Source organism: Balaenoptera ricei, chromosome 14 (assembly GCF_028023285.1).
Source record: "Balaenoptera ricei isolate mBalRic1 chromosome 14, mBalRic1.hap2, whole genome shotgun sequence".
Lineage (NCBI taxonomy): Eukaryota > Metazoa > Chordata > Mammalia > Artiodactyla > Balaenopteridae > Balaenoptera > Balaenoptera ricei.
In genome coordinates this window covers 81,732,856-81,756,855 of record NC_082652.1, presented here as the reverse complement: position 1 = coordinate 81,756,855, position 24,000 = coordinate 81,732,856, and the positions used below count along the sequence as shown (strand labels likewise).

The 24,000-nt window shown below is 40.2% G+C and overlaps 1 protein-coding gene across 1 annotated transcript in view; it reads right to left on the bottom strand.

Moving 5' to 3' along the window:
• SERPINB5 (serpin family B member 5) overlaps window positions 1-24,000 on the bottom strand; it is a 62,562-nt gene that overhangs the window by 37,601 nt on the left and 961 nt on the right. The gene's annotated exons all lie outside the window — the stretch shown is intronic.

Here is a 24,000-nt window from a genome sequence, read left to right as displayed (position 1 = left end):
GCAAATGTTGTAAAACTCTTAGTAGAAAACATAAGAGTAAATTTTGTGACCTTGGATTAAGCAGCAGTTTCTTAGCTATAACATCAAAAGTACAAGCAATAAAAGAAAAATAAATAAATAAATTGGACTTCATCATAATTTTGTGCTAGAAAGGACACCATCAGAAAGCGAAAAAGACAGAACAAAAAATTCCTCCACAAAACGGGACTAAATATTTGCAAACCAGATAAGGGATTTGTATCCAGAATATACAGTAAGTCCCCTACATACAAATGAGTTCCATTCCAAGAGTGCATTCATAAATCCAATTTGCTCATAAGTCCAACAAAGTTAGCCTAGGTACCCAACTAACACAATCTGCTATATAGTGCTGTACTGTAATAGGCTTATAATACTTTTCACACAAATAATACCTAGAAAACAAACACAAAAAATAAAGAAAACATTTTTAATCTTACAGTACAGTACCTTGAAAAGTACAGTAGTACAGTACAACAGCTGGCATATAGGGGCTGGCATCAAGTGAACAGGCAAGAAGAGTTACTGACTGGAGAAGGGAGAAGAGGTGGGAGATGGTAGAGCTGAAGCATCGTCAGCAGTAGGAGACGGAGGAAGCTGCAATTTCACTCATGCCTGACATTGATGGCGCAGGTTCCAGTTCCTTGCTGGATTCAATTCTATCTACCCTCTTGAAAAAACGATCCAGTGATGTCTGGGTAGTAGCTCTTTTTTTCTCGTCATAGATGACAGGGTAGCACTGGATTGTGTTCTGAACAACTGCTGCAACCTTTGTGTACCGTTCTACGTTTGGGTCCTTTGCCTCAAAAACTAACAGTGCTCCCTCAAATAAAGAAAATCCCCTTGCATTTCCTGCATCGAGAATCTCTTTCGTTCTTCAGTTACTTCTTCTTACTCTTGTCTCTCTTCGTCCTTTCTCTGGGACTCCAATTCCATCAGGTCCTCATTAGTAAGCTCCTCGTGTTGCACAGCAAGGAGTTCAATGAAGTCGTCCTCTTGCAGATCTAGCTTGAAATAGAGATACTGTACTACTGTACTCTATACAGTACTGTTCAGTAAAGTACACAAAAGCACAACCGCTTATAGAGGATGCATGCACGTGACAATGTACACCAGACACATGAACTAACTTACACGATTGTATGTGCAAATGCACGTTCGCATCTTTGAAAGTTTGCAACTTGAAGGTTCATATGTACGAGACTTACTGTATAAAGAATTTTTGCCTCTCAACAATAAAAAGACAAACTACCCAATTTTTAAAAATGGGCTAAGACTTTAAAAATATATATATATCTCCAGGGAAGTTATACTAATGGCCAATAAACATATGAAAAGGTGCTCAACCTCATTAGTGTCTAGGGAAATGCAAACAAAAGCCACAAGATACTACTTCACACCCACTAAGACGGCTATAATCAAAAAGAAGAAAAATCAATGTGTTGAAGATGCAGAAAAATTGGAACACTCGTACATTTCTAGTTGGAATGCTAAATGACATAGCTGCTTTGGAAAACAGTCTGACAGTTACTCAAATTGTTAAAGGCATGACCCAGCAATTAAGCCCTCAGTATATACCCCCCGAAAATGTGCACAAAAACTCACCCATGGATGTCCATAGCAACATTAATCATAAACACCAAAAATGAAAACAACCCAAATGTGCATCCACTGATGAATGGAGGGATAAGATGTGTTATATTCATACAATGGAGTATTATTCAGCCGTGAAAGGAAATGAAGTACTGACACATGCCACAACATGGATGAACCTTGAAAACGTGCTAATGAAAGAAGTCGATCACAAAGGACTGTATATTGTGTGATTCTCTGTATATGAGATGCCCAGAATAAGCGAACCTACAGAGACAGAAAGTCGATCAATAGTTGTCTAGGAAGAGGAGAGGGGAGGTTAGAGTGAAATGGGGAGTGACTGTTGAGGGGTACAGGGTTTCTTTTAGGGGTGATGACAATGTCTAAAATTAGGTAGCAGTGATGGTAGCACAACTCTGTGAATATCCTGAAAAAAAATCACACACTGAATTGTACAATTTAAAGGAGTGAATTTTATAGTATGTGAATTATATCTCAATAAAGCTATTATTTTTTAAAAAGAATCCTATAGGGAAAGTCCAAGTGACACATAAATAATAGTATTAAGCCAACTGAAGGCTAGAGGAAATCATGCTTTGCTGGACACTTCCTGATAGAATCGGTGGCTGTTTTAGAGGCTCTGGAGAGAAGATAAGAAATGGGACACGGTAGTGCTGAGACAATCACTAGAAGATAGAATGGGGGAGCCTGTGGGCAGCAGGATCAGCCGTTCAGCCCTCAGGTTGAAGTTGTCACTTCAGACCATGGGAAGGAGGAAAGAGAAATTTACACTGGACATACAGGCATTGGGGGGTGGCTTGGGTTGCAATCACACGTCATACAAAAATAGCACTTCTCAGTAACATTCTAGTTATTTGGAGCACTATTCAAAAGTCTAAAACTTAGACTATTCCTAGCTCTTGGAATAACCCCAGTCCCTCTTTCAAACTCAAAGTCTACATTCAAAATCAAAGTTTTTGTGTTGTGATGCACTAAGAAAAATGCACCTAATCAAAACTTATGTGAGTGCAGAAGATATTCGAGTCCTATATTTAATTGAAAGGAGTATCCCATAGAGATTCCCTCCCCTAATAGGTGACTTAAGGGAGCAATGGGTGGGGCAGTTAATGGCGGTGTCCAAAAAGCCCCAGGCTACTGGGATCTCTTGGAGAGTAAGCATGAATCTGCCCAAAGTCAAGGACAAGCTCCATTAGTCTGGCAGCCAGTGACATCACAGGCGAGGCAGAGGACGGGATGACGGCTATGGTCACACCCCTCCATAAAGGTTGTGTCAGATCAGATGTGAAACACTGCAAAGGGTGGGACAAGGGATTAAGTATTCTCTCTCCATTTTCATGCATGAATTAATGTTCCACTGAGATTCAAAACAACCATGGACTGGAGAGAGCAAGTGGTAATTGTTCTAGGCAGCCCCTGCCTGGGAGGAACTGACTGGCTTTCATGGAAGGGGGTCTCCAGCAAAAGTCACTGGTATGTCTGGGGGGAACAGACCTCACTCTCTTTCACATGGTCAAGATGCCTATAAGTCAGCAGTTGACTAGTGTTGTGTCCCATTGGTTAATCATTCATCACATTACATGCACACGACCCACTTAATCTTATAAAACATTATATATGCCTTATACAAAGACATTTTGGTCATCAGTTAATTTTAATTCCAAAATTGAATTAAACAAACTTGTTCTCATTTTTCCATAGCATCTCTCAGTGGAAGGAAGCAGCAAGATGTATTAGGAGAGATCTTTGGCCCCAGAATCCAATGCTGGTTCCAACACTCATAAGATATGTGTCCTCAGATTAATTATACAACTTTTCTGAGCCTTGGTTTTTTTCATCTATTAAATGGGAACTCAGAATAGTTGTGAGATGTAAATAAACATCTTAAATTGTAAATAAATACCAAGCTCTCTGAGTATGCAGTCAAACGAGAACCTCTCCCTAGACATTCCTTGTTTAGCTGGGATCCTCCTCTTTCAAGCTACATGTTAGAATTACCTGGGAGCGTTTAACAAAGACATTTTCCTAGCTCTACCCCCGGAAAATCTGATGTAATTGATCCAGAAGTGGGGCCCTGGCATCAGTATTTTTTAGAAGTTCCCAGGCAATTCTAAATAGCAACCAGGGTTGAGAAGCACTTCTCAAATTGTGTGCTAGGGGTCAGTTTTGACAGAATCACCAGGGTTGATTGTAAAATGAGGATTCCAGGGTGTGGCTCCACCATGGGCCTACTGAGTCAGAATTTGTGGGAGGAGCCCCCTAATCTCCATCTTTAACAACTTCCCCAGTCAACTAGAATGTATACTGAAATTCAGGACCGGAAGGGTTGGTGGGTAGCCAATGTTTTCCAAATCCGGTTGAAAAAACAGTTCTCTGAGCCTCACCCCTAGAAAAGATGATTTTCTGTTGTATCTTTTCAAGTGTTCTGAGGTTTGGGGATCACTTATGTAGATTTTCACCACTTCCATCATTCAGATAGAAAGGACCAACTGAATGATACTTGATCCAAAATCAGTATTCAGGATGAGGACATTCCTAAACCAATTTAACTATCACATTTCAACATGAAAGACTAGGTGGGAGACAGAGCTGCCTATTCAGTTGGGAAGGAATGTGAGTTAATAATATGTTGGGATTCCCTACCTTCCCTCTCTTTTGAACTTCTTCCGCCTCTCCAGCTCAAGGAGAGAAAAGACACAAAAGTAATATATTTATTCAAAAAGAATATATTCACCAACATAGCCATTAGAATTACATCTACATGTATACACACACACACACATATACATATACATACATATACATTCATATATACATACATATATATCGTACATATATCTATTCATTGAATTTATTCAAGAATAATTATTAATTCCTTTAGTGAACTAATCCTGCATTGAATTGGTTTTCAGCAAGTTGACCTGGAGCCCCTCTTCTGGTCAAGGGGAATGCCCCATTCCCCAAATAAAACATTTATTTTCCTGCTTTTGTGCCATTTCCTTCAGTACACCAGGAAAATTTCATTTCCCCTTCCTCACCAGTGAACACCTACTCATCTTTAAGGTCTAGCTCACGGGAGAAGTCTTCTTTCTACAGTGCCTGGCCCAACAGTCTTCTTCCTTTCCCTCTCCCCACCAGAAGCAGAAGTCATTACCCTCTGCACACCCTCAGCCGGCGTTCAGCAGAAGATAACACAAGGAGTAATTGTTCGCCTGTGGTCAACAGTCTATGTATTACCTTCAGGAAATGCTGGTTCAGTTTTTACAAGCTACCCATGGGGGTGAACTAGGCATTTACAAGGCACTCTTTCAGTTAACAAAATATTGTCTGATACATCCCCCAAAATACTGAGAGTAGACCTAGGGAATTACTAGAACCACAGAGCAAAAGCGCAGAAAGATTTCAAAAACTGTTACATGAACTTACTGATAATTGGACAGTTCTGACTACAGTGAAAATTTTAGTTGGAAGCATTTTGCAGGGCCAGGGCCATTGGAGGGTGTAGGAAAGCAACCAGACATTCAAAAAAAAAAAGAAAAAACCAAGAACATTTAAAAAGAGTCAATAAACTCTAAGAAAAACAAGATGAGTTACAAGAAATATAATTATAGCATATATACTTGCTTCAGTTATGAACAATATTTGTATAGTTATAATAATGAAAGCAACAAGTGTAGATTTAACCAGGAATTGGGAAGATGTGGACAGGGAAATAAGGTGAGGACATAAGAGATATAAAATTCTCATCTATTATAAAAGGAAGGCATTCAGTCTTGTGGGTTGAATTGTGTCCCCAAAAAAGGTATGTTGAAGTTCTAACCCCCAGTAATTAAATGTGAACTTATTGGGAAATAGCATCTTTGCAGATGTAATCAAGTTAAGATGACATCGTTAGGATGGGCCTTAATCCAATATGACTGGTATCCTTATAAGACAAGGGAAGTTTGGACACAGAAACATGTACAGAGGGAAGATGATGGGAAGATAGCCCAGGATGTCAGCCATGTGACAATGGAGGCAAAAAGAGTTGAAAGTGGTTGTTTCTGGGTAGTAAGAACTTCCTTTAGTGAGTATGTGAATACAATTTGACTTTTTAAACTATGCCTGTATGTTATTTTGATAAAAATGAAAATTAAATTTCAAAAGTAAGCAATAAAATAGGTGGTCACATTGTGGAGGTCACAGCTACCATACCTATAAAGCAGATGAAAAAGCCTGTCAGTCATGTGAACAGGTCCTTGGGCTTGGAGTCCAGCTACCACTTCAAAATAATTCAGACAGACGTCTGTGTGACTCGGGAAGTGGCTCTAGTGATGAAGAGGACGTCAGTGTAAAGATCTGTGCAGGAATTTTAATAAAATCCTTTCCAAAATGTGTTTGGAAAAATGCGATATTTCTAAATTAATATGTTGTTTTGCATAACGTGATTTTAAATATATTTCAGTAATTAAATATAAATAGAAGAGAAAAAACCAGATAGACTGGACCAGCCACCACCTTCAAGTAGACAAAATCTTATTTTCCTTACTTTACAGATGAGGAAATTGAGATCCGAAGAAATCAAGCAGCTGTCCAAGTGCAGACAGCTCGACAATGGGGAAGGGTGCCTGGATCTGACTCTCTTGCATCCCAGTATTTGCAATTCACCGTTTGCATAGTACCTTTCATGTGAAGACTTATTAAGCTCAGGACTCTTTGAGTCAAGGGAGAAGCAAATTTTAATCTTCATGTTAAGTCAATGAAAGAAAAGAAAACACATAGTGTTACTACTAATGATAATAAGACCTGTATGTATGTAACACCTTTGCTGTGAGAAGGCCATGCTCTTAATCCACAATCCTCCCTCTTCATGAACCAAGCAGGCAGCAATTTGCCTCCCCATTTTACAGATGGGTTTACTGAGGCCAAGAGACTCTCTAGCCACAAATTTGATAACCTAGATGAAATAGACCAATTCCCAGTAAGATACAATCTGCCAAAACTCACACAAGAAGAAATAGACTATCTGAATACGTTTATATCTATTAAAGAAATTGAATCAATAATGAATAATCTTCCAAAACAGTATGCACCAAGCTCAAATGGGCTCACTGATTAATTCTACCAAATATTTAAGAAAGAAATTGTACCAAATTTCTACAATCTCTTCCAGAAGACAGAAGTAGAAGGAGTACTTGCTAACTCCTTCTGTGAAGCAAACATTACTCTAATACCAAAACCATACAAAGATATTACAAGAAAGGAAAACTACAGACCAATTTCAGACAAAACTAAACATACTCTTACCATACAATCTAGCAATCATGCTTCTTGGTATTCTTGGTAAGATATGTCCACACAAAAATCTGCACGTGAGGTTTATAGCGGCTTTGTTCACAATTGCCAAAACTTGGAAGCCACCAAGATGTTCTTCAGCAGGTGAATGGATAAATAAACTGTGGTAATCTGGACAATGGAATATTATTCAGGGCTAAAAAGAAATGAGCTATCAGGTCACAAAAAGACATGAAGGAAATTAAATGCAGATTAATAGGTGAAAGAAGCCAATCTGAAAAGGCTACATACAGTATGATTCTAACTATATGATATTCTGGAAAAGGCAAAACTGTGGACACAGTAAAAGGATCAGTGGTTTCCAGGGGGTGGGGGGATGGAGGATGAATGAAAGAATAGGCAGAGCATGGAGTATTTTTAGGACAGTGGGAATACCCTGTATGATATTATAATGATGGATACATGTCATTATACATTTGTCCAGACCCACAGAATGTACAACACTAAGAGTGAACCCTAAGGTAAAACTCTGGACTTTGGGGGATTACGCTGTCAATGTAGGTTCATCAGGTGTAACAAATGTCCCATTTCAGTGAAGGATGTTGATAATGAGGGAGGCTGTGCATGTGTGGGGACGGGGTATGTGGGAAATCTCTGCACCTTCCTCTCAATTTTGCTGTGAAATGAAAACCATTCTAAAAAATATTTTTTTAAATGGGCCTAACCAAGGGGTTAAAGTTAACATCAGCAGTAATGGGACAAACATGTACCACTTGGTGGGATGCACTGAGAAGAACACAGCATCACTTCTGTGATATTCCTGCCAAAAAAAAGTCTGAATCCTATCATAAGGAAACATCAGACAAACTCAAGCTAAGAGACGTTCCACCAGATAACTGGCTTGTCATCTTCAAAAGTGTCAAGGTCACGAAAATTAAGGAGGACCGAGGACCGTTTACACAGTGCAGGAGACCAAAGGGATTCGAAAGCGAAATGTATCATGTGCCAGATTCACTGAAGGAAGAAGAAAATCTCAGGGAAGCGCTCCCCTTGGAAGCATGGGCTTCTGTTGAAATGCTTGCATTTCACATTTACAGACTGACATTTATCACATTACATTCCTATGGATTTTTTCCCCTGAACTTGTCAAGTTTCCCCGTCTCCACAGATCCCACAAACTTTATTTTCAGTGGGATAATGTTTTTGTTGCATTATAAAAGATTTAGTGGAACTGCACACAGAACAACTAAAAGAAAAAATAGTGACAACATCAAATGCTGATGAGGATGGGGAAAAAGTAGATCTCTCATACACTGCTAACGGGAATCGAAAACGGTACAGCCACTCTGGAGAACAGTTTGGTAGTTTCTTCAAACACCAAAATTACACTTATATGAGTCGGCACTCCTGGTATCTGAGTCTGTTACCAACAGGGTATATGGAAAGGGGAACACCCCTCAAATGTCTTCAAAGACCTTAGAGCAGTTCTCATTTTGATTATTAGGCAATAATCACTTAAGTATTAGTAACAAGCCAAATAGCTCCATTGATTTTGACTTCACTAATTTGAAACTTATTCTCATGTGATATGGTACTGTGATTATATTTGCTTAAAAGTTCAAAATAATTTTTTTATACTTAGCATGTATTAACATATGATGTAGGACTCCAAAAAGTCCATTTTTCATTTAGTTGACTACTAACCATAAGTATTTTAGTTTGTTATATATGGTGTTTCAAAACATTAAAGTATGTTTCAAGTATTCCATAATTCAGAATTTTCCCTATCCAAACTCAATTTTTTCTGGATAATTCTAAACCAGTGAGGATCTGCTCTTCTCTTTCTCCAAGTCTTCCTTCCTCTCTCTCACCCTGGTCAAATCCACCCCCTCTTCTGCTCCTATAAAAAGTCTAAGGGGTGGGATAGGGAGGGTGGGAGGGAGGGAGATGCAAGAGGGAAGAGATATGGGAACATATGTATATGTATAACTGATTCACTTTGTTATAAAGCAGAAACTAACACACCATTGTAAAGCAATTATACTCCAATAAAGATGTTTAAAAAAAAAAAAAAAGTCTAGGAGACCTCATTCATTTCCTGATAAGACAAGATATTTGGCTTTGGGATGCAAGTGTGATCGGGCAGCTTTTCTGCCCAGGGACTGGGCACAGTTCCCAGTGAGGTTTGTTGCAATAAAGGATCGCCCCAGCAAGCCCCAGCAAGCCCCTACAAGAGAATCACCGGCTTCCAGTTTCTAGACATGACTGCATTTCTGTTACTCATTCAAAAAGAACGTTTCATCAGGGTGTGGGGCAAGCCTCTCTTTATTGAATCTTGGCTCAACACGATGAACTCACACTTTGAAGAAGGGCGGGGGAAGGAATTTGGGAATACATTTTAAAAACAGATCACATTTCAGGTCCCCAGCCACCCCAGGAATGAGGGTGCACCTTTGAGGAAGGAATGCTGAGAGCACAGACCCATCAGGACGTTCACTCCACCTCAGGGATACATTTGTATGTGGTGATAAGAGAGAACGCATACACCTATTCATTTTCGGAGACATGTTTACATCTCAAGGAACTAGAAGCAGAGCAACGTGTTTCCCTGGGGACTCGTTTTTCTAACTTCCTGTCAGCCTCGGTGACGGCCCCCATGAGCTCACTGCCAATGAGTGACATCATCGTCACCTCAGTCAGACAGCTCATTTCGGAGAGACATTCCCTCAACTTGACCCGCTCAGACATACTGGGGGGGTGTGCACGTGTGTGTGTGTGTGTGTGAGAGAGAGAGAGAGGATATTTCTATAAGCTACCACATGCTTTTAATTTATTGCATTTTCAAGTGTCTAGGCATTTACTCAGGGTTAAAAGAAAGTAAGTTTTAATGCCCAAGAAATAATAAGCAATTTGTTTCCAACCACAATACTTTCTAAGTTAAATAAATGAAAAAGAAGAAGAAGAAATAAACTTTTAGAACCATGGGACAAATGGTCCATAAACGTAGGTTAAGTTCTGTCCACTCTGAATTGTCCTACCACGATGCTTCTCTTGACTCAGTTCCCCTCAGTTCCAACACCTGCCATCGCTGAGGGTGCAGATTTCTGCCCCTGTTTCTTCCCAGGCTGGCCTCTCTGTCCTGACTAGCTCCAGTGCTCCCCGAGACCCATGTCACCTGACCCGCCACCCTACCACACAGGGCCACTTCAGAAGCCCTATGCTTTGGTGAACAGAGGAGGGGAGGGGGAGATTTGCGAGATGTCATTGCCTGTGGCTCCCACGCTCATGTGCATCTGTCATGTGCACTCCCTGGCCCTCCCACCAGCCCCAGCATGGCCTGAACTAGAGAACAAAGAGGTTGAAAGGAGTAAGGCAGAAAGGATGTGAAAATAGAAATCATAGAGCAGACCTAGTTCCCTTAGGCCCTACCCCTACTCCAGTAAAATGAAGACCCTCTCATTTGGGAGGAAGAAGGAGGGAGGTCAGGAAAGGAAGCAAGCAGGTCACGTTCAGCTTGGGAATCCCACAAGCCCTCTAGCCCGCGGCAGGTCGTTTGGAGGTAGAGGGAGATAAAGCCTCCCTCGAAGTTTCAGAATCCAGGATCAGGCAGGGCCGGGGCCTCAAACCCTGGAGGAGGCCCAGGGATAAGCAAGCTCCACAGAGAGGTTCTCCCTGGGGTTACCAGCTCGTGGCAGCCCTGCAGGGGAAACGGCAGTCCGAGAGTGTGTGTAGGCACAGGAGGGCATCTGAAGTGCCGTGGTCACCCTCTTCCGGGGACCTTACACAGCTGGGATACAAAACCATCTCAGCCTAATATCTATCCTGGGGAATGGAAGAGTGCCCAGGGTACTCCCTGCATGTGACCGAGTTTGTTCTGAGTGTCACAAAGTTTTAAATCAGTAACGTCCCCTCCAGATTACTGAATGTAGATGAATTGACTTATAAGAAGCCAGACTATTTTCTTTTCTCTATATTTAGAGCTAAATTCAGTTGTCAAAATAGTTACAATTTTAATGTCTGATTTTTGGAAATTCATCACATTACGTGCATAATTTACCCTGTATCTTCAAACATTTCCTTGTATGCCTGTTCTAGCTCCATACATTAAATTACTTGGAATTTGCCTTTTTCCCACTGACACCCCATCCCTTATAATCTTCTCTAGTGGAAGGTGAATTTCCCCTGTTCTCCCTCGTGGGAAGAGGAAAATGGAAGGAAACAGTGGGCGAGGCCGAAGTTTCACAACAAACCATACACAACTTGGGTAACACCGACAAAACCGAAAAATAAATATAAAGAGGAAAAGCATTCATCGGAACCTTCCTTTGAAAGCTGCATAATATCCATTTTATGGAGATACATTGTTAAGTAATTGCCTATTGTTGAATAAGTTGTTTCCCTTTTTCCCTAATAACATCAGGCGTGTTGAACAGCTTCATCCAGGAGTCTCGGTGCACCTCTGACCACCTCCATTGGAAAAGCCATGCTCTTCCACTGTAACCCATGGCTCCTTCTAACCGGACCCACCAAAAATGCCCTTGAGGACAAAGACTTTCATAATCAATAGTAAATTTCATTAGTTTAATTATATACTTATTTTAATTAGTTAAATTATATACATTAATTCATCAGTTTAATTTTATGTATGCATCTTACTGTTCGCTAGCCCACCCAGCCTCAGACCCCACAAGAAGGGGGAAGGAAAGCCAGCCAAGAGTGTGATGGCGCGCAGTCTCAAGGCTATTCCTGCGGGTCATGGGTAGAGCTCTACCACTGAGGGCTGCAGCCATCCTGAGAGCCCACAGAGACGTGCCAGATGGAAAGACAAAGAGCCATAACAACTGTCCAGCAGGAACTTAACACCCAGGGCTGGCTTGTGCCCACATTCCCCTGCTACCATTCCCACAGGTGTGAACCCTGGTCTAGAAGTTCTGAATGTTTGAAAGCTCTGGATACATGATGTCAAACCACTATCCAGAGCCCTTTGTACCAAGTATCACCAACAACGATACAAAGAAAACATGAACCTCTAAGCTCTTGACAGCCAGTTTATTCATCTTTGACGTTCCTTTTCTAAACAGGTTTTGGACAGCTTGTGAGATGTCACCCTGAGCTATGAATTGTAAATTATGAAACAGCTAATATCTTATCTCTTGCGTTCCTGTCCTTGCTATTGGAGTTTCCCTGGTCCCATGCGGTCTAATTAACAACCACTAGCCCCACGGGGCTATGGAGCACCTGAAATGTGGCTAGTCCAAACTGGGATGTGCTACAGGTGGAAAGTACAGCCCAGATTTCAAAGAATTAAGTGCAACAAAAGAATGCAAAATAGCTCATTAATTTTTTATACGGATTACAAGCTGAAGTGATAACATTTTGGGTATATTGGGTTAAATAAAAATACATAATTAAAATGAATTTTACTTGGTTTGCTTTACTTCTTTTTTTAATGTGGCCACTAAGCAATTTAAAAATGAACACATGGCTCACACCTGTGGCTTTTGCAATATTTTCTACTGAAGAGCGTTATTCTATAGGGATGCATTTTTCATTTTCATTTTCATTTTTCAGAGAGCTGTAGGCCAAGATTTCCTTCACAGCTGGCTTCCTAATCAGTGCCTTTTCTTATTCCTGCCCTGAGGCTACTACCTCAGACAATTTTCGAGGGGGTTACAACAAAAGGTAAACTGCTTACTTTTGAATTCCTGTGTTAACAGCCGCATGGGTAGAGAGCTGTAGTTTCTGTGAGTAGCCAGTAGAGGGACCTCTTACCACACTTAGGACTGAAAAACCGGGAAATCTGTTTGGAGTATCAATTATTTTAACAGATTGCTAATTGATTAACAGATAGATCGGTTGAACTAAGAAACTTAATTAATTCATATTGAGTGGAAGAATTTGTTTAAAATTTGCAGATGGACCTGCCATTGGGGAACTGATTCCATAAACTCTTAGAATTACAATTTTAAAAATGATTTGAATTTCCCTTTCAGACCTCTGGATACTGAAGAGTAAAATTCTGAAATTTCCTGATGTAACTCCTTTATTTATAAAGGAGCTTTATCCTTTGTCATTTGTATAAAATATTTATAACAAAAGGGTGACCTGGTAGTCAATATTTAATGTCCTGCCACAATTAATGTTCTTAATGGCAGTTACTCTTCTGAAGCTAATTGTCCCCGGATTCTCCTGCCCCTTGGAACCTTCCGGTAATGTTTGGATAATAAATTACTTTAATTTGATATTGCTATTACTCAGAGTTCTTGCTTGCAAACAAGAAAAACTGACTTTGTCTAGTTTTAAAAAAGGAGAGGGAATTAGGTGAAAGGATATAAGGACGATGACAGGACTGAAGGGAAGCCCAGAGAATTCAGCTCAGGAATTAAGCAGGAGCCAGAGGAGGCCAGAAACCTCCCCTACCTCCCCCGCTCACCCACCCGCTCACCCACCCACACACAGGGCCATTCACGCCACAGCTGGTTGTTTATGGAGTCCACCTCGCTGCTTTGGGCCACCTGCTTAGGATCCCAAACTCAGACAAGAAAGCCCAAGCTGAGTTTGTAAGTTCACATGCTCTGTCCACCAGGGAGGCTGTGCCCCTACCCGCCAGCCACCTCCACATGGAGGAGCACGGCCCTGCCCCCCCCTGCTGCTTGGACAATCTGGATGCTGTAGGTTATATTTTGTCCTCCCGAAATAGATGTGTTCAAGTCCTAACCTTCAGTACCCATGAATGTGACCTTATTTGGAAATAGGGGCTTTACAAATGTAATCAAATTAAGATGAGGTACACAGGAAAAAAAAAAGTTGTAACTATGTGTGGTGATAAATGTTAACCATACTTATTGTGATGATCATTTCACAATATACACAAATATTAAATCATCATGTTGTGTGCCAGAAACTAGTATAATGTTATATGTCAATATATCTCAATTTTTTAAAAAAATTAAGATGAAGTCTTAATGGATTAGGATGGCCCCTAAATCCAAGATGGCTGGTCTTTATAAGAAAAGGAAAATTTGGGCACAGAGGTTCAGACATGAAGAGAACACGATGTAGGACTTCCCTGGTGGTGCAGTGGTTAAGAATCCGCCTGCCAGTGCAGGGGACGTGGGTTCGATCCCTGGTCCAAGAAGATCCCACATGCCGCGGAACAACTAAGCCCGTGCGCCACAACTACTGAACTCGCGTGCCACAGCTACTGAAGCCCACGCGCCTAGAGCCCTGCTCCGCGACAAGAGAAGCCACCACAATGAGAAGCCCGCACACCACAAGGAGAAGCCCGCACACCACAAAGAAGAGCAGCCCCCGCTCACCACAACTAGAGAAAGCCCGCGTGCAGCAATGAAGACTCAACGCAGGCAAAAATAAGTAAATAAATAAATATAAAATAAAAATAAAAAAAGAGACAATGATGTGACAGCAGAGGCAGAGACTGGAGTGATTCACCTACCAACCAAGGAACTCCAAGGGTTACAGGCAACCACCAGAAACTAAGAGAGGCCAGAAAGCATCCTCCTGTGGAGCCTTCAGAGGCAGCATGGCTCTGCCAACACTTCGACTGGCGGCTACCAGCCTCCAAAATGGTGAGATAATAAATTTCTTTTGCTTGAAGCCACCAAGTCTGGGCTACTTTGTTACAGCAGCACCAGGACACTAAAACACTGGGAGCCCCTTAACGAGAAAGAGTAGCTTGGGAGCTGAATCGCCAGAAGCCCCAGAGACAATCTCCTGCTTTCTGTGCTTAGACATCTGACAAGGTTTCTTTAAAATTATTTTTTAACGTCTTCCAATCCATCACAGAAATATTCCAGAAATAACAAAGAGCCAGGAAATCTACAGATTTACTACATTTGAATTTATTCACATGAGTAGGAGAATTAATTAGTGAATAAGTTCTTACATAAAATGAATAAACTGTAGAGATAAAAATGAGCCAACCCCACCCTTCGCATATGTATATTTATGTGCAGCAGCAGGAGAGGTGGCACCTTACATATACCAAGGCGCTGCTCTCTCCCAGTAACGTGTTCCATCTAAATTGTGCCACTAACCCTTGATGTTGGCTCTAACTGTTGAAGAAATTGGACTTAACATGGACATATCATCTGACCAAGTTCACGTATCCAGTACACGACACCCACTTTTCTTCCCTGTGTTAGGCTAAGAAGAATGTCCACAGCAGAGATGAGCTTATGAACTGATTGCATAATAAGAATCTTCTGTGAAACTTCTGTGCACAAACCACGTGGTCGGCACCATCCTGCCCCCACGCCAGGCCCGGGCATCTCCTCTCCTCTCCCGCTGCAAAGGGCCAGCTCAAGAGTTCATGCGTCTCAGTAGGCAGCCCGGCCCAGCCCAGAGCAATCTCTTCTCGTGCCTGCAGCATCCGCTGCCTGTAACACTCAACTCACACTTGTGTCTCGGGACTGTCTACTCCTAATCTCCCCATACAGCAATGGATTATAAACTCTGAGAACAGGGATCGTGCCTTATACAGGGAGTTGCCAGTGAAAGCATCAAAACAAGTACAAATCAGTGCTTACTTATGAGCACCAACAAGAAGTCCCAGGTTCAAGAACAGAGAATGACAGATGCTCAAAAGTGGAATAAGTTAATTAATTCAAAGTTGATTCCAGAATCGAGCGTTACTGTGTAAAATGTGAAGGGTTTCTAACTTTGCACCTTACAAGGATCACTATTGCTCCAAACACGATGAAGGGAAGTGGCGAGGTTGGCAGAAACCTGCTTGCTGTTCTGTGTTTGCCTGCGAGAAAGAGGAAGCATCCAACAGTATCCAGATGTGGCTAAAATGTAGAAGCACAGAGCAGTGGCAAAGCAACATGTCAGGATTGGTGGCGAAAAATAGGAGCTTGAAAAGAATGATAAAGAAAAATGTCACGGTGAGAAGATTCATCCAGTCCACACTGTAGCCCTTTAAGTTAATTTGGGGCCTGCTGGAGCTAACTACCGGTGGAAACCATGGGCATTAAGTGTCAGAATTAACTGTAAGATCTGAGTAAAAGGTCTTACAGAGGTAACATCCAATACTTTTGTAAAGTAATGGACTCTTACTGGAGTCCATTAGTAAGTTTTCCTAAAATTTCATATCTGATCACCATCTCCATTACAAAAGATAGTATTATGCTGTCTACCACAAAGCTCCCCTAGAAACTGTAGATTGTTATGAAGTCTATTTTATTTTCCCACAGGAATAATGCTACACTTTGGCATAAAGTGGTTCACGGAGGTGAAGATAAAAAACACCACCACTTATTGAATGTCCACAATGGGCCAGACATTGTAGTTCATTATCTCTTACCTTTGCAGAGACCTTGTAAAGTAGGAATTATTAGTCCAGTTTTAAAGATAAGAAAACTAGGTTTCAGAGCAGTTAAGTGCCTGTCCTTGGGTCTCACCTCAAAATCTCTAATATTTAATGTTATATCACAGTGCCTCAACAATCTGGCATAAAAGCAAAGATACGTCTCTAAGCATCCACAGTAATTTCGAGTCATATTATTATGCTACACTTTGAAGGGTTGGTGCAAAGCAATAAGAGATTTTAGAGATGATCTAGCTCGTCCTCGTCACAAACAAGCAAACTAAAAACAACAGAAGCTAATAATGACTTTCCTAAGGTCAAAAAGCAAGGGAGTTGCATAGCTGAGTATAGACCTGGGGTCTTCTGATTAAATCACACCGAGTTTCATCCAAACTCTTCTCTTAACTCTCTAAGAAAGGCCATGAAGCTGTTGAGTGGGAGAGTCAGGATTAGAACCTAGGACATCAAGACTTCAAGCCCAGAGGGAGCTCTTTCTACCGCACGACAGTGTGCAGACACTACACAGTAAAATTACAACATCTCTGTGGGCATTTCTCAAACACATTTGTGTCGTAATACCCATTACTTAGAAAATCAATGCACAATGCTGGCCTTTTTCATTAGGAAAATTTAGAAGGAGCTTGGAGGGTTAGATGCCTTTCACATAATAGTCAACTCAATTTAGATTTGTTGATTGACATATTGTCCACTTGGATCAATTACATGATACTTTACACTCTGGGGTCTTTGAAGAGAGCCAGCTTCTAAATAAGTTAATGTCTCCATCTCTCTCCAAGGTATATATTTCCCCTGACCTGAATCTACTCCTTAGGGGCTCTTATAATATCCCTTTTCTGGAATTTCTCACTGGCACAATAAAAGCACTTTCTTTGGGGGTATTCCTTGCCTTGATAGGGGTATATACTTTCTCTTTTAAGAGGGAACCTGAACTTTTTGCTTCTACAGAGTCCCACCATTTTAAAAACAGGTCCTAAAACGAGAAGAATGAAAGCTGAACTTTCCAGTCTTTTCACATCTTTATTTGTAATTTCCCCTAGCTTGACATCTCTTACTATAGTGTTTTAACAACCGGTAAATACCTGATCATAGCAATATGTGGAAGGTACTTGTCATTAATGCTACAACTTGCTGCTTTCTCCTATAATTTTTATAGACCTAAGTTGTCCCATTGTAAAGTCTATTACAAAATTGCTTTTCAGATTGCTACTAGTTGTCATTCATGTGTTACTGAGTGTCTTTTAAATAACTGTTTGGCCCAGCGCTTTGTTTCACTAGATTGGGTAAGTCTAGGAACCTTCCAAGAGTACCAGGGGTGGAGGATGGAATTTTGCAATGAAAAACACACCCATTTTGCAACTTCAAAAATATCATTGGCCAGGAGTTGCCCTTGGGAGTAGTTTGTCTGGCATAGAATAGCTTATTTTCCCAGCATGACCTTAGGATATAATTTGGTAATGAGATCATTTGGCAACCTTGAGCTTTAATACAGTGAAATTAAATAATTGAACTGGCTGTGGTTTTTAACCTATGCTTACTCTTCCAAGGTGGAATTTGGCCAAGATTATGAATAAACACTTGAGCTTTCAAGACTTCCATTTTGTAATTATAATTTGAATAATGAGAAAGGACAACCCTCCTCAGTAGCACAGAGTGTTTTTTATGAACAAATGTAAATTCCTTCGTTGCTTCTAAAGTGTCCTCTCTAGGCACAGTTCAGACTCAACCTTTTCTATGACCACAGCAGTCAACATTTCTCACCACTTTTTTTTCACTCATAAGGTCTACATTGTATTTAGTATTCATTTTGCCCCGTGAAGACGGCTTTCTGATTGTAACTGCTCTGATTTTCCAACTATATTAGAAGTTTCGGGGAGAAAGGGTCATGTTTGACTTCTCATTTGGATTCATTGAAACATCAGATTCAGGTCTGACTACCTAATAGGAGCTCAATCAGTACCAGTTGGTTGAGTGATTGAAAAGTACTATTGGTTCAAGCATAGGTACGTCACCAATTCTATTGTTTCCTCTTAAAGTCCCAGGGTTTACATTTATTTACACATATAAATAAGAATTCCATCCCACATGCTTTAATTCCAAAGACCAACACAATTACAAATAGAATAGAAACAGGAGTATTAAATGTTTTATCTAGTTAAAATATGGACCTCAATGTGCGTTGAAACAGAAGCTGCCAATAAAACATTTTTAGGTTTGGTGATTCTTGGTTTTTCATTTCACCATTGAAATGTATCCTTTTCAAATCTGTTTTTAATTACAGATAAATCACGAAGAAGAAAGTTGCCAGCTTATTTTGTCTTACAGTGGTCAGGTTGACCTTTTACTCAGGGGTCCCCAATCCTGCCTCAACACCCCCCTCTACCCAGAGTATTACTCTCATCATTACTCAGAAATTTACCATAGTGCCACTTACTGTTTAGCTAGTAATTAAATCATGACACGTACACAAAACCACAACCAATTCTTTTTTTCTGACACAATGATATCTCTTTGAAAATGTCTGCAGATGTAAGTCTACACACTTTGAAAAGGAAGATGGAAACAAAGCTTAAGGTCTCAACAGATTTGCTTAAAGTTGATAATAATGAGTTTATAAAGGAGTGAAGAGAGCATTACACTATTTTCAGAAGAAGAAAAAAAACACTACTAAACAGACATCATATTTGAGCCCTCTCCTGTAAAACACATAGTTGCTACTCTTATAGTGTATTCATTTTCTTTCTGCTTAATCTTGTTGTAGGGTTGACTTAATTTAGCAATCAAATGGGACAATGAAAAACTAAATTAGACTGTAATTCTTGGGAAAATGTTGGCTTAGATAACAATAGGCAAAATTCCTTTGCTAATCTAGACAGTCATTACTTGATGTTGTTAATGTTGTTATTTGGGAAATCATGCTATCCCATGCTGGTGTTATTAGAAATGGAACCTGAACTCTCCTACATCCTTCTCCTAAAACTAGTCCATGAGAAGTACATGGAGGTTTATTTTTGAACTAAAAATGATTCCATCCCCACAATCTCACCCCCGATCTCTGTTGATTTGGTGGTAGCAATCTTGGGAGATTTTGCCTGCTCAAAAGACAACAGGAACGAGTCATTCTGGAGAAGGAGCTCTCAGTGGACAATAAGAGCTTCTATAGCTAAACCAATTTTACTGTTAGAATATGTATTGGTCAGCATCTCTGTAAGGTACGAAGAGGGGATTCCTCTTTCTAAACCAAATGCTCTACTCCATACAATTTTCCAAGCCAGCGATATTTCATGAAACCTTTATTTATATGCTTCTGTCTTTAGTCACTCCACTTTTTTTCTTTTTAGTTGAGATATAGTTGATTTACAGTATTATATTAGTTTCAGATGTACAACATAGTGACTCAAAAATTTTATAGATTACACTCTATTTAAAGTTATTATAAAATATTGACCATATTCCCTGTGCTGTACAATGTATCCTGGTAGTTTATTTATTTTATATGTAGTAATTTGTACCTCTTAATCCCCTTCCCCACCTTGCCTCTCCCCCTTTCCTCTTCCCACTAATAACTACTAGTTTGTTCTCTATATCTATGAGTCTGCTTCTGTTTTATTATATTCATTCACTTGTCCTATTTTTTAGATTCCATATATGTGATAAAATACAGTATTTTTCTTTCTGTCAGTCACTCCATTTTTCTAATTGCCTATTTTAATGAATGTAATACTTATCAAAGTCCTGTAAAACATAAATTAGATAGAGAACCAACAAAAATTCTATATAGTATTTATAATATGAAATCTTACATATTTCTCTTATGTTAAAATATTAATTTTTCCTATCTCCCTTATAGAGATGTCTTGTAAAATATTACTGTGGTGGACATACTCTAAGGGACACCCAATGAGTCATACCCTTGTATAATCCCCTCCCCTTGAGTACAGACAGAAACTGTGACTTCCTTCAAACCAACAGAATATGGCAAAGGTGAAGGGATTTTGCAGATGTAATGAAGGTCTTACTAAGTTGACTTGGAGTTAATCAAAAGGAAGGTTATCCTGGGTGGTTCTGACTTAATCAGGAAAGCCCTTTAAAAAAGGGTCTGAGGGACTTCCCAGGTGGTGCAGGGGTTAAGAATCCGCCTTCCAATGCAGGGGACAAGGGTTTGATCCCTGGTGGGGGAACTAAGATCCCAAACTAAGATCCCACATGCCTGGGGGCAATTAAGCCTGCGCACCACAACTAGAGAAGCCTGCGTGCCGCATCGAAGAGCCTCACAGGCCAAAACAAAAAATTTCTAAAAGAGGGTCTGAGCCTTCCCTGGAGTCAGAGACTTGAAGCAGCCGAGACTCATGTGTGTGTGTGTGTGTGTGTGTGTGTGTGTGTGGTGTGTGTGTGTGTGTGTGTGTTCCTGGATTTGATGAAGTGAGCTATCGTGAATTCTGCCAACAACTTCAGGGAGCTTCAAAGTAGTAGATCCTTCCCTAGCTGAGCTTCCAGATGAGAACACAGCCCAGGTTACATCTCAATTTCAGCCTTGTGAGACCCACAGCAAAAGCCCAGCTAGGACATTCCTGGACTTCTGACCTATAGAAAGTGTGACATAATAAAAATGTGTTGTTTTAAGCTGCTGAATTTGTGATAATTTGTTACACAGCAATAGAAAACTTACACAATAACATTTAAAAATGATTATTTATGAAGCACTACTAGCATTTCCTTTAAAGTTAGGAAAAAGTCAAGGATGACTACTCTTGACACTTTCAACATTGTATGGGAAAGAGGCAAAGATATGGTTATTTGCAGATGCTGTTATTGTTTACCTAGAAACTCCAAGAGAATATATTGATAATCTATTAGAAACAACATGTCTGGCAATTTAACCTACATATAATCCCATGGTTTCCTACTTATAAACCATAACCAGCTAGAAAATATGAGAAGAAAATACACTACTTATGATGGCAACAATAGCACAATAAAATACCTAGAAATAAGCCTAAAAGAAATGTTCAGAAACTATCTGAAGAAAAAAAATGAAACTTTACTAAGAAGCATACAAGAAGACAAAAAAGACATCACATGTTTTTGAAACCTGAAGGAAATTCAATATTTTAAAGATCCCCATCTGCCTTAAACTAATCTATCAATTCAGTTACAAAATCAATAAGCTTTTTAGCTGGACCTTGACAAAATGATACTAAAGGTAACCTGGAAAAGTAAATATGAGAAAGTCTTAACTATCTAGAAAAGTATTGATAGCTAACATTTAGTGGGTGTTAACCATGTTCCAAGCCCAGTTCTGCCATATGCTAGTTTCGTTTAATTCCCCCATTAGACATGTAGTATTATTTCCACATTTTATAGATGCAAAAATAGCAGCTTAGAGAGACTAAGTAATTGCCTGACACTTGCTGGAGCCAAGATCTGAACCAAGCCTTCTAGCATCAGAACCTGAGCCCTTGGCTAGTTTTCCATTCTACTTAGAGTGAATCAGGCAGGCAGCTCCACAAGATACTGTATTACAAAGCTACTGTCATAAAAACAGTTTTGCTGGCATAAGAATAGGCGGTGAAAAGGAATATTTAAAAAAATCAAGATTTCAGACAAACAAATCCTTGTGAGAAATTGGTATATGATAAAGGTAGCCATTCAAATGAGTAGAGAAAAGAAGGATGTTCAGTAAATAACCCTGGAGGAACTGACCACCCATTTGGAATAAATAAAAGTAAAACAACAAAACTAGACCCTGAGCTTAATTGTTACACCAAAATAAATTCCAGAGAGGTCAAAGATTTAAATGAAACAATGAAACCTTGAAAGTACGTGAAGAACACACAGTTGTACTGTGGTTTCAGATAACTTAGTAATGAGTAAGGTTTTTCTAAACATAGCAAAAAGAAAAAGAATGATAAATGTGACTATATTGAAACTTACATTCTCATACCAAAAACAGGTAATAACTGAAAGAATAAAATGGGAAAATATTTGCAACACATATCACAAAAGAGGAAATTCCTTAATATACAAAAGACTAATAAATCAGTAAGAGAAAGATGAAAAGATGCACACTACAGTAGAAAATTGGACAAAGAATTTAAATAGGAGTTCGACACAAATGTGAAATGCAATTTTTTAAAAATCTCTTGTTGTGGAGAATTTTAAATATACAGAAAAGCAGAGAAATTGGTCCAGTGAACACCCCCTCACACTCTGCACTTATTCACAGCTACAACGGTCAACAAACCATCTCTTGTTTCACACATAACACACGCACACACACTCTCCCTCCCCCTCTCTCTCTCTCAACCTACCCACCGCTACACTGCATTTTTACAAAGCAAGTCATTTTATCTGTAAATATATCAGAGAGTATATCTAAGGCTATAAAATGCTGTTTCCTATTCTATTGGTAAAGATCAATGAATCGGAATTTGAGAGAGGGAGAAAGCTGAAAAAAATATAGCTCATACTCTGAGAGGGAAAAGGGAGTTTTGAGAAGAGATCAAATATTTTCCACCTTCCTTCAACAATTAGAACACTATCAGCCAAAATCACTTGAATACTGAATCCAGCACAAGAGCAAAGGAGACATTCTTGGAGAAAGTGTTCAGGAAGAGACTTGGGTTGAGCAGGAGTGGGGTAAGTGTTTGAAATCCACTCTTGGTATATAAGTACATTATCTGTGGTCTAAGGACCCACAGTCTGGGGGATGATGACTTAGCTTGCAAACTTCTAGAGGGCAGGCACCTCACCTTTTCTTCTGAGCTGATGCCTTAGAGCATATTCACCTTAGATAATCCACGGTGAAGAATGGATGCCTCAGTCCACACGCCCATCTTCACAGGGCTGACTGATGTTAATGGGTCAGTTCCCACACCCACCTATCAATCCGGGACTCTCTGTGGCTTCATATGAATAAAAGGAACAGCAACAAGTGGGAAAGGGCTGGGCCTCCAGGTGACCAGCACATTCAGAAAGGTATGCTGCCTGATGTGGAGAACAGGTTTTCTGCCTGAGATCCCCAATGAGTCACTTCCTTCACATGATCAGCCCTGTCAGTGCTTTGCCTTCCTTATTGCTATGTCCCAGGTCAGGGAGGGAGCTGGTGACACAACAAGCAGAGACCTGACTCCTGAGTGGACACGAGCAGTTGCCCACTCATGCTGTGAGGCCTTCAATATTCCTTAAAGGAAATCAGCATTTCCTTTAAGATGGTCTGCGATGGATTTGGTCCTGGATGGGCTGGATGTGAGACCCTGTGGAAAGATGAATCCATAGGTGCCACCCACCAGCCAATGATCATTCACAAGGAGACTTCATTTTGCTTAACACACCTTGGCTCCTTAAGCACGTACTCTGTGTGTATATGTGGGGAGTGAGGGCATGGGGTGGGGGGAAGGGGTTATAAAAATGAATAAGATGAAGTCTTAGGCCTTGGTGACCTTACAGCCTAGAAAGAAGGAACACTATGCAGGCGAGGCTAACAATTTCTGAGTATCTGTTACGCTCCAGGCACCGTATCAGGCACTTAGCCTGCATTATCTCAGGACAATTCAAGGTCCCAAAGTGCTGTGAGTTCAGAGAGGTTTTGAAGGTGTCTTGAGCAAGTGACATTGGAACAGGCACTAGAAGAATAGGTATGATTTTAATAGGTTGAATTGGTGAAAGCAATTGAGGGAAGGAGGATGTATTAATTAAAGCCCAAATTGCACCTGTGCTTCAGGAATGGGGAATATGCCGTTTGGCTCTGC